This window comes from Myotis davidii, unplaced genomic scaffold (assembly GCF_000327345.1).
Source record: "Myotis davidii unplaced genomic scaffold, ASM32734v1 scaffold1373, whole genome shotgun sequence".
In the NCBI taxonomy this organism is placed as follows: Eukaryota; Metazoa; Chordata; class Mammalia; order Chiroptera; family Vespertilionidae; genus Myotis; species Myotis davidii.
In genome coordinates, this window is record NW_006284614.1 from 289005 (window position 1) to 300669 (window position 11665).

At 43.0% G+C, this 11665-nt stretch overlaps 1 protein-coding gene and 1 pseudogene across 1 annotated transcript in view; one reads left to right on the plus strand and one right to left on the minus strand.

The window, feature by feature from the left end:
- The window catches only part of TMCC3 (transmembrane and coiled-coil domain family 3), a 216881-nt gene that overhangs the window by 186870 nt on the left and 18346 nt on the right, over window positions 1–11665 (minus strand). The window lies entirely within an intron of this gene.
- On the plus strand, window positions 6118–7066 carry LOC102752138 (annotated as a pseudogene).

The following is an 11665-nucleotide window of genomic DNA, read 5'->3' on the forward strand; positions in this document are numbered from 1 at the left end:
TTTTAAAAATTAGGAGGGATTCTTAGCTGTGGAGGTCCCCTCTGAGGAGTGAGGTCTGCCAGTCCCACACCAGGCCCCCCAGCACAGGGTTTCAGTGCCAGGAAGAGAAGTCCCCATAACTTCTGGCTGTAAAAAGCAGTGGGAATTGAGGCTGAGGGAGGTTGAGGCTGCTGTAGTTCCAGGCAGTTCCTCTTAAAGTGCCCACACATGGATTTACTCGTATTCACTCCCTCTGCGCTCCAGCATGGGGGCAGCAGTTTGAAAGGCAACAGGGACATACAGGTAGGAAGTGAATTGTTTGGCATCAGGGCAAGAGCTCGAGGAGCATCTTCCTCTCAGACAGAAGTGCTGGCAGAGGCCGCTGTTCCTTTGTTGAGCCCTCCTCGCCACTCCCAGACAGAGCCAGCAGGTAGGCACCATATCTGAGTCTCCATCAACCTGGCTCACACTGTTTGCTCTCCCCTGGTGATTCCTTGAGATCTCACCCTACCCAACTTTCAGGCCCACCCAAGCTGTTTCCAGTGGCTTTCCTATAGGAATGGCCTGTCTTGGCTCATGCTTCAGATTTTTCTTAAATCTCTCAAACAAGCAGTATCTAGCCTCTGTAAGCCCCGTACCTTGCACTCAGAGGCGCCATGCCTGGCACTAGCAGCAGCTGGCCTTAGTTCAGAGCTTGGCCTCCCCTGGGTACCTCCAAGCCCAGCACAAGAAGCAGCTATTTGCAGATGACTTTGTACTTCATCCAGGTGGCTCTCGCGAGAACACAGGCAGTGGCTGACCTCGGCCTGCACTTCCTGGGAGTCCCCGGAACCAGGGCATCCAGCGGACAGCTTCAGACCACGTTGAAGCACCACCACGCAACTACCTCCACAAGCAACACACTCAATGGGTGACTCAGAGGGCACCAGAGCCCTGCTGAATATTAAAAAAAAATCAATTTACATGACTTCACCAATGCAAAATACAAACCATGAAATAAATAGTCTCACTATATTGCAGATAGCATTTGTACTATGGAGTTACAGAAAAATGTAGAATGCAAAACCAAGGGACAGCCAAGCATTGTGGCTAAATGGATGACATTGCAGTTGGACCTGGGTTCAAATACTAGTGCCATCTCTTAGTAGCTGTGACACCATGAGAAAGTTCATTTTCCTCAGATTTCATTTCCTTTTTGTAAAGATGGGGGTACTAGAAATTTCCTAGAGGATTTAATGAGAAATGTAAGAGTTCAATGAATGTCAGCTATTATTAATGCACGACTGAAGTTGACCTTTAGGAATAAAAACAGAATGTTTGTTCATTTTCTGCATCTGGATGTATGGTTTATGAGAGATCCTCTTGAGCTCTGTTTGGAGAACAGATGGTGAGCCACTGTATCTCCTCTCCCTCCTTCCACCTCCCTGACTACCCATTCTTTATCTCCAGGGCAATAGGAAGGCCCTGCCCTTAGCTGGCAGGGAAAACACTAACAGGAGCTATCACCTGAACACCAGCAGCATTTCCAGATGTGCCAAGACCTGACAAGCAGATGTAGCAGTGATTTCCCATAGCTCTTTCATTCCTACTTTTCTGAGACTACATTTTGTGTGTGTGTAAGTGTATATATATATATATTTTTGGGGGGTGAGGGATGGGGAGGAAATAGCAATAGCCCTTTCCAAAAGCAGCTTTTCCAAGTCACAGCAATTAGGCACAGAGGTGCTACCTTGGGCTTCCTAGATTCTAGAGGAAGGGAGCCTGGGATAGGCATAAAGGTTGGTGAAGACCCTCTCTGCAGCAAAGGGTGGGAAATCATTCTCACAGGACTATCATCTCTTAAGCTGCATACCACAAGCCACAAGCCATGGAGCAATATCATTTCATGACCAGCAGCACTCTAGGCCCAAGTCCAGCCACACAGCTCTGAGGCCTTTATGAAGAGGAAAACAATCACAGAGGTATTACAAGGTACTTAAAAAGAAGCTGATGAAAGAATAATTGCTGTTTCCCACATTACATACCCAAACACCAACAGGTTAGATGACCATCTTGGGCTCTCCTTTTCTAGTGGGGAAGCTACTGCCCAAGGTTGCCCAGAGCACTGAGGCCAGAAACAGGCTGAAATTTCCCTTCCAGAACTAGACCTTTAACACTTTCCACATCTCATCAGGGACCTTTAGGCCCACACAGCCTTACCTAATTCATAAGTGAAGCACTTTTCTAAAAGCAGGCAAGCCCAACTTTGTGAAGGGTCCAATCGGCAAACAGAAAACCTTCATAAACTATTCCTCCTCTCTGGGGCTTCACTGAGACTTGCAGAGAACAGTGTGAAGGATTTAGCACGTAGTTCCAAATCTGTCCTAGAAAGTCAATTTATTCTGAATTCTTGGAGGAAGAAGAGAGTGCGTTGCTATTTACTTTTAATAACAAAACAACTTAGCAACATAAGCCTGTCTCTTAGTCAAAGAATATTATTATCATCGTTACAGGCCTGGGCCTGAAGTTAGCCTCCACTGGACACAATGCCAGGTACACATGCATGGGGAACCTTACCAGGACCTGCGGGGGAGTTAGGAAGGGCATGGTCGCACGCCCACAAGGCTTCTGAGGCTGATCCCAGGCCATCAGCTTCTGGGCCTTGCCAAGCAGTAGGAATGTTCGAAGTTCTCTGTGTACTACTTTCCTTAGCCTTAATAACAACAGTAATAATAGCAACCTACACTTGTTGAACTCTTATTATGTGCCAGTCTTTGTTCTAAGTCTTTATGTGCATTTTCTCTTTTCACAGTTACCCCAAGGGGGAGGCTCTTATTACCATCACCATATTTTACAAGTGCAGAAGCTGAGGCACAGAGAGGGTAAGTAAAGAAGTTGCCCCAAATTCCATAGGGAAAAAGCTGTAGGTCTGAGACCCAAATTCACGGCCTGATCCCAGAGGCTGTCCACTTACCACTGTGTTATTTAAACCGGCTTGCTGCATTCTGTGTTTTTCTGGGTTTTCTCATGAGGTTTGAGGATGAAGCCCCTCCCCTTCTGTAGTATTCTGGCAAACACCAGTTTGGCTTTAGATGCTGGCCCTCTAATACTTGTTGCTAGATGTCCCCACCTCATTCATGCCTTTTCCTTTTTAACTTAATATTGACTCAGATTTCTTACCTCAAATGCTATTTTCTGGTGATGATCAAAACTTCATTTCCCTTAAGAGGCAGAATAAAATAGTGAAACATGGGTTTTGAAGACAAAGAGACAGATTTAATTGCCCTTCTACTTCTTCTAGATGAATGACCTGGGGTAAGTTATTTGACATTTCTGAGTCTCAGATTGCTTGTCTATAAAATGTGGGCAACCATACTTACCTTTTAGTGTTATTATGAAAAAGGATATAAAGCACCTATTATATGTAATAAACACTAATTCCCTATGGATCTTTCCTGTTCTAAAAGTCTCTACAGATATATCTCATTTTATTGCTTTTTGCTTTACGGCACTATGCAGATACTGTGTTTTTTTTTGTTTGTTTTTTCCTTTTTCTTTTTAATAAAGTAAAGGTTTGTAGCAACCATGCATTGAGCAAATCTATCAACACCATTTTTCCAACAATATCTGTTCACTTCATTTCATGTCTTTGTCACGTTTTGGTAATTCTTGCAGTATTTCCAACTTTTTCATGATTATTATATGTGTCATGCTGATCTGTGATCAATGATCTTTGATGTTACTATTGTAACTGTTTTGGGGTACCACAAAACCCACCCACAGAAGATGATGAACTTAAGAAATGTTGTGTGTTCTGACTGCTGTACTGACTTGCATTCCTTGTCTCGCTCCCTCTTTTCAGGCCTCCCTATTCCCTGAGACACAACAATATTGAAAATAGGCCAATGAATAACCCCACAATGCCTCTACATGTTCAAGTGAATGCTCCAGTGAACACACAAATGATAAGAAAATGAAACAGCCTTATTGCTGGAATGAAGAAAGCTTTAGTAGTCTGGAGAGACGATCAAACCAGCTACAGCATTCCCCTCAGCCAAAGCCTCTCTTCAATTCTATGGAGGCTGAGAGAGGTGAGGGAGCTGCAGAAGAAAAGTCTGAAAATAGAAAAATGCTCATGTACTATTTCAAAAATCCTTGAGCCCTTAAGAATTACGCTAAATTTACTCTGCCTGTGCTCTGTAAATGGAACAAAGTCTGGATGACAGCACATCTGTTTACACACGGTTTACTGAATATGTTAAGTCTATTGTTGAGACCTACTGCTCAGAGAAAAATAATCCTTTCAAAATATTACTGCTCATTGACAATGGACTTGGTCACCCAAGAGCTCTGATGGAAATATACGAGGTTAATGTTGCTCTCATGCCTGCTGATACAACATCCATTCTGTACCCCATGAATCAGGAAGTAATTTTTACTTTCAAGTCTCATTATTTAAGAAATAGCATTTTGTAAAGCTACCACTGCCTCTGATGGATCTGGGCAAATTAAATTGAAAACTTTCTGGAAAGGATTAATAATTTTGAATGCCATTAAAAACATTCATGATTCATGGGAAGAGGTAAAAATATCAACATTAACAGGAGTTTGGAGGAAGTCGATTCCAACCCTCATGAATGATGTTGAGGGGTTCAGCTGAAGGAAGTAACCATAGATGTGGAGGAAAGAGCAAGTGAATTAGAATTAGAAGTGGAGCCTGAATGTGACTCAAGTGCTGCAATCTCATGATAAAAATTGAACGAATGAGGAGTTGCTTCTTATGAATGAGCCAAGAAAGTGGTTTCTTGCATGAGATGGAAATTACTCCTGATGAAGATGCTGTGAGGATTGCTGAAATGACAACAAAGGGGTTAGGATACTACGTAAACTTAGTTGGTAAAGCAGGGTGTGAGAGGATTGACTCCTAATATGGAAAATGTTCTAGTGTGGGTTAAACGTTATAAAGGAGCATCACCTGCTACAGGGATCCTTTGTGAAAGAGTTAATCGATGTGGCAAAATTCATGGTTGTCTTATTTTAAGAAACTGCCACAGCTACCCCACCTTTCAGCAACCACCACCCTGACCAGTCAGCAGCCAGCAAGATGAAGGCAAGTCCAACACCAGCAAGAAGATTATGACCTGATGAAGGCCCAGATGATGGCTAGTATTTCTTAGCAATCAAGTATTTTTAAAATTAAGATATGTACAATCTTTTCTTTAGACATAATGCTATTGCACATGTAATACACTAAAGTATAATGTAAAAATGATTTTTATATGAACCAAAAAACTGTGTGTGACTTGCTTTATTGCAATGTTCACTTTATTTGTGGTGGCCTGGAACCAGAGTCCCAATATCTCTGAGGTGTGCCTGTAACTATTTAGCTTTATTGCATAGGTGGTTATGTATTTTCAAGGAAGGACAAGTTTAAGTTTGCTGACTTGTTTCATTCTAAAGAATGTCTCTTGGGTGTGAAAAATCAGCAAGCAACCACTGAGTATTTACCAACTGCACAGCCCTGTGCTGAGGTCCAGTGGCTTACATTGCAGGGAGCAATAAAATACATGTGCATGGAGAGAGAGCCAACTGCTCCGAGAAGTAAATGAACAGGAGACTAACAGAAGGCAAAGACACTTCCCACTGGGCCCTGCGTGAGGTTAGATGGAAGAAATTTTTAGGACAGAGCAGACTGAGACAAACAGAGAAAATGGAAAAAAATTCCAGGAAGGGCTCAGATCGAGAGAGAGCACAGTGAGGTCTGGGATGAAAGATGGAACATCACCAAATACATGCAGTCAACAATAAGACAGCTGGCTAGGCAGCAGAGTTAATGGCAAGACTTCAGGATTAAATAATTAATTGGGAGTAGACACATTATTGTTTTACCATCTACCAAGCATTTACATATGTGACCGTAGTTAATTCTTACAAAGACCAAGCTAAGCTGGCATTATCTCCATTTTGCAGTTGAGGAAACACACTCAGAGATTCAGATTCACATTATTTCCACATTTGATCTTCAAAATAATTCTGAGAAAAGTAGGGCAGGCAATCTCTTCATTTCAAAAGAAGTTACAGGTAAATTAAGGCGCAGAGAGACCAATGATCTACTCAAGTGGTTTTCAGTGCCAAAGCTAAAAACCCACTGCTCTCGTGGATGGCGCTGTAGCCATGACCTGCAAGAGGCGGCGCTGCTCCCAAGATGTCGCAGAAGGCCATCTCTGAGACCTACAATTTCTTTTTCTTTTAAATTAATTAATTAATTAATTTTTTTATTGCTTAGGAAGAGAGAGAGAGAAACATCGATGTGAGAGCTAAACACTGATAAACTGCCTCCTACATGCCCTCTATTGGGAATCAAGCCCATGACCAGGGCATGTCACCTGACTGTTTAAGTTCCTGGTTATTGGAAATATAGGTACTGGCAAGTCGTGCCTGCTTCATCAGTTTATTGTAAAAAGAAAAATAAAAAAAAAATTCAAAGATGACTCCAATCATACCATAGGAGTGAAATTTGGTTCAAAGATAATAAATATTGGTGGTAAATATGTGAAGTTGCAGATATGGGATATAGCCGGCCAAGAGCGATTCAGGTCTGTGATGACCAGAAGCGACTACAGAGGCGCTGCCAGGGCTCTGCTCGTTTATGACATCACCAGCCGGGAAACCTACAATCTGCTTACTAATTGGTTAACAGATGCCAGAATGCTCGCCAGTCAGAACATCGTGATCAACCTCTGTGGAACAAAATGGACCTGGACGCAGACCAGGAAGTGACTCTCTTAGAAGCCTCCAGATTTGCTCAAGAAAATGAACTGATGTTTTTAGAAACAAGTGCATTGATGGGGGAGAATGTGGAAGAGGCCTTTGTTCAGTGTGCAAGGAAAATACTTAACAGAATCAAATCAGATGAGCTGAACCCCAAAAAGATGGGCTCAGGCATCCAGTATGGAAATGCAGTCTTGAGACAGCTGCGCTCGCCCGCCTGCAGGTCGCAGGGCCCGGGCCGGGCGCTCAGGAGTGCGGCTGCTAAATGTGGCTGGGAGGGCAGAGGCGTTTAGACAGTGGTATTTGGGAAACAATTGGTGGAGCTTGAAGAAGTTTTTTTTTTGTTGTTGTTTTTTTATTTATTTATTTATTTATTTTTTACCACCATCCTTTTCTACTTCATACAGAAGTAGATCTTTGTGCGGGGGAAAAAAAGAAATGACTGGGTGTATGTTAGCCTGTAAAAATACAGCAAACCACGTGGTAAATAGAATTCAATGGACAATACCATTGATGTGTACATGTATGTAAACTGTCCTGTCCCATGTTTCCCTTTCCCCTTGGGTTAATCCCGCTGTGTACTGTACATACTTGAGCTCTCGTGTCCCTACAGCATGATATCTCATGTACGATATAATAGAATGCTACACTAATAAATAAATAATAAAAACCCACTGCTCTCTTTTTATAATTAATATTATGTCACCGTTACTATCCTGAAATCAAATCAAATCACAAATAATGTAACACCCCATAACTGTCACAACTAAAACTGACACACAAATATCAAAGTGTTGCCTAGGAGACTGGATGCCCGAGGCCCGTGGTCGGCAAACTGCGGCTCGCAAGCCACATGCGGCTCTTTGGCCCTTGAGTGTGGCTCTTCCACAAAATGCCACGTGCGGGCGCACGCATACAGTGCGATTGAAACTTCGTGGCCAATGCGCAAAAGTAGGTTTTCGGCCTGGGTGAGTCTATTTTGAAGAAGCACTGTTGATATTTGGCTCTGTTGAATAATGAGTTTGCCGACCACTGCCCTAGGCTAAGACCCATCCAAAGTCAAAGGCAGAGCCAAGTCTCAAATTTAGGTCACCAGACTTTTGGAGCATGGCTCTTCCTCCTTGAAAAAAATGGGATGTGGCCAGAGTAGAGGAACAGGCCACCAGAGCTACGAACCAAAGGCTGAATGTGTGTGGCCAGGCCTGCAGCTTCTTGCTCCTCTCAAGTTGGCCACCAGTATTGAGAAGAAGGTTTTATTTACACCACATCCATTCACATTCTCATTCTTTAATCTCTAAAACTTAATTTGTTAAATGAAAATTAAACTTTTGTCTTCTACTGTTATGATAAATTCCACATCCTAGTTCTAACAACCACCAAAAAACTCAGGGACTTGAGAAGAATCACTTTCATTCTTCATAGCCAACTCAAGTCAAGCTATAGTACAGAACAAGACATTAGAAAGCACAACTTTTGTTTTACAAGTCTGTGCATGGCTCTGGATTAGATTTATCTCCCTCTTGCTCAAGCCACCGGACAGGGCTGATGACTTTCATCAACCCTACCAACAAAACCCAAAAAAGACATCCGGAACGCACATTCCTGAGACGCCTTTGGGAGAGTCTGGACTGACAAATTTTATAAAGGCCGGCAGGAAAAAAGCCAAACATTATTTTCACTCTTGTGGTTTAAATCATGTACTTTAATGCCATGTTAGCATGCTTGTAGGCTTATGTCATGATCAAACAGTATGCAGTATGCATTTCTCTCAGCTGGTTGTGTAAAATTCTTTTAGCAGACATTAAATAATAAAACATGTAGAAATTGTTTTCCTGTAGTTCACATACACAAGTTCTTTTGTTTATTTTTAGGGGGGCGGGGAAGGGAGAGGGATAGAGAGATAGAAACATCAATGAGAGAGAAACATCAATGAGAGAGAAACATCATCAATCAGCTTATATATAAAGTAGCTACAGTAGAGACAGAAAGAAGAATGGTGATTACCAGGAGCTGGGTGAGGGAGGTGGGTAGTTATTGTTTAATAGGGACAGAGTTTCTGTTCTGGAAGATGCACAGAGTTCTGGAGACAGATGGTGGTGATGGGGGCACAACAATGTCAATGTACTTAATGCTACTGAACTGCACACTTTACAATAGCTTTTATTTGAAAATACTGTTAGAAATCCTGACTTTAAAATAGTTAAGCTAGTTAACTATTAAAAAAGGAAAAGATGAGGGCAGCAGTTAGTTCCCTGTTTGGGGGCTTCAGGTTCTTCACCTTGCCCTTTCCTGCCAACTTCTACACCAAAAGGTAAAATGGGCCAAAAACACGAAAAGTGAAAATGTTGAACAATCCAAGAACAAGCAGCCTTCTGAGTTAAATGAGTCAGCAAATGTGAAAATAAATTCCTCTTGTTGATCCCCATATTTGAAGAGGATCTGGACTATGCGAGGACCATGCTGAATTCTAGGGGTTCAAAGAAGGAGCTTCTACCCTAAGGAGTTTTCAGGTTAGGAAAGTATTTTCAATCCCATCAATGAGGAATCTGTAAAGGTTGGACTGATCAACACTGCACTCAGAGTGTGACTATACCCAGGGAAGCTCGGGCTTCTTCCCTCCTCAGACACAATCACACATCTTTTCAACTCTAGGAAAAGCTGAAATCTCTTATTCACCCATTGAATATAAAAGAATATGATTGTGCGATTTGGAATCCAGAGAGTCATTTTTCTGAATGAATTCATGCACATGCCTGTTCACAACGCTCTCATTTTTCCTGACTGCACGGGAGATCACTGCAGGTGAACAGCCTGCAAGTACAGTCGCTGTGCACTCGTCAGCAGCAGAGCTGGCCTGCTGAGAACTAAGAGGAAATGCCACATGTGACAAAAGTCTGAATTATTTACCAAATCAAACCTTTGAAAATTACAGACACACTTTACTGAGACAAAACTATACCAGAATAAGCAAAAGTTCTAGAAGAGGGATTATTTAGAATAATCTATGCCACAGAGAACTTTTATAAAACAACAGAAACATCTTTTGGACACTCACACGAGTTCAATTAATAACTCAGTAAATATTTATTAAGTATCTATATGCCAGGCTTCGTGCTAGGTTCTAGCGGTAAAATAATGAGACCCAAACCTCCATGACCTTCTCCCATGGTGTCTCTCATGGGAGACAATGAACAGCATGCTCAAAACATACTGTGGTAGAAGACGTACAAGGTGCCATGGAGGCAACAGGACTATGGAATTGCAGGGAGAAATCAAAGAAGGCTTGCAGGAGGAGTGGAGACTGAGGGTGCATAGAAGTAACCAGCCGAAGAAGGTACGGAGAGAGCCAGTGTTCCTGAGAGAAAGAACCGCATTTACAAAGGGATGGCTACCTGCATAAGTAAGATATTGGGCTCTGGAGTCAGGAAGATCCAGGATAGAATCCCACTCCACTTGTTAGATAAGTGACTCTGCAAGTTAATTAATCTTTTCCAGTCTCAATTTTCTTATCTGTAAAATGGGGATAGCAATGGTACCTCCTCAGAGGGTATTGAATGAGATAAGCACATTAGAGGAGCTCAAGAAACATAGCAATTACCATCGAAATGATTTTTTATCAGAAAATAATTGAGAAAACCTTTTGATCCTTGCAGTTTGCTTTTACCTTGTTCTCATCATTCAGCCCAACCATGAAGTATTCATGTCTAACAAATGATAAGGTCTGAGACTCTTAAATTGTTGATGTAGCCTCTTCTATATGAGCACATATGTCATCAGTTAGGGTTAGATTCAGCTGTGAGGGACAGAGACCCAAAATAATGATTTAAACAAAATAAAAATGCATTTCTTTTGTATGTGGAAGTCCAGATGCAGGCAGCACTGGGCCTGTGTGATAGTTCTGGCCAATAAAGTCCTCATGGAACCGAAAGCTTCTACATCACTGTCCTGTATCCCCTGAGTATGGGCTTGTCCTCAGGACCAATGTGGTGGTGAGAGCTCTGGTCAGCATAGCTGTGCTCCAGGCAGAAGGTGGGAGGAGAAATAAATAAGAAAGGGCAAAGGGCACCAGTTTTTGTCCAAAGGACCCTGGCAGCTACCAAACAACATTCTACCAGCAAAAACTAATCACCTGGCCTCCTCTGGTTGCACAGGAGGCTGGGAAACAGTCTTTATTCTGGATGGCTGTGTACAAAACTGAAACTGTGGGAGAAACCAAGATGGCGGCATAGGTTAATGCCGGAGATTGCTGCCTCGAACAACCAATTCAAAAATACACCTAAAAGACAGAACGGACATCATCTAGAACCACAGGAAGGCTGGCTGAGTGGAAATTCTACAACTAGGAGGAAAGAGAATATCATACCCAGACTCAGAGGAGGCACAGTGCCGAAGTGAAATACTCAGGTGCGGAGTGCGTGCGGAGTGGGCTGGCGGCCGAGGGTGAGGCTGTTGTTTTCAATCGGGAGGGAGTTTCAGACTCTGAGCTCCAGAGCCAGGAGAGTCTCTAGGGACCCAGACTCAAACGGGAGAAGCGGGACTGTCTGGCTTCGGTCAGAACTCGAAGGCAGCTTTCTCTCCGAGGTTTGCAGCAGTTGCTGGGACTCGGTGAGGCAGAGCCCCTGGGGACGGAACTGAGAGCTAACTGCTCCCTCCACCGGCCCTGAAGATCACCTGGGACCCGCCCAGCCCAAGCCCTGCGCAGAGCCATTTGCTGGATAGCCTCAGGCAAACGCTAGATTAGCACCGCCCTAGAGATCCAGCACAGAAGCTCTCCCACTGCAAACATAGCTGACTCTCATAGACAGTTAGCCTGGAGGTCAAATCACCCCAGTATTGCCGACAACAATCAAGGCTTAATTACAACAAGACTGCGCACAAAGACCACTAGGGGGTACACCAAGAAAAGATTAAAAAATGCGGAGACAAAGAAAAAGGA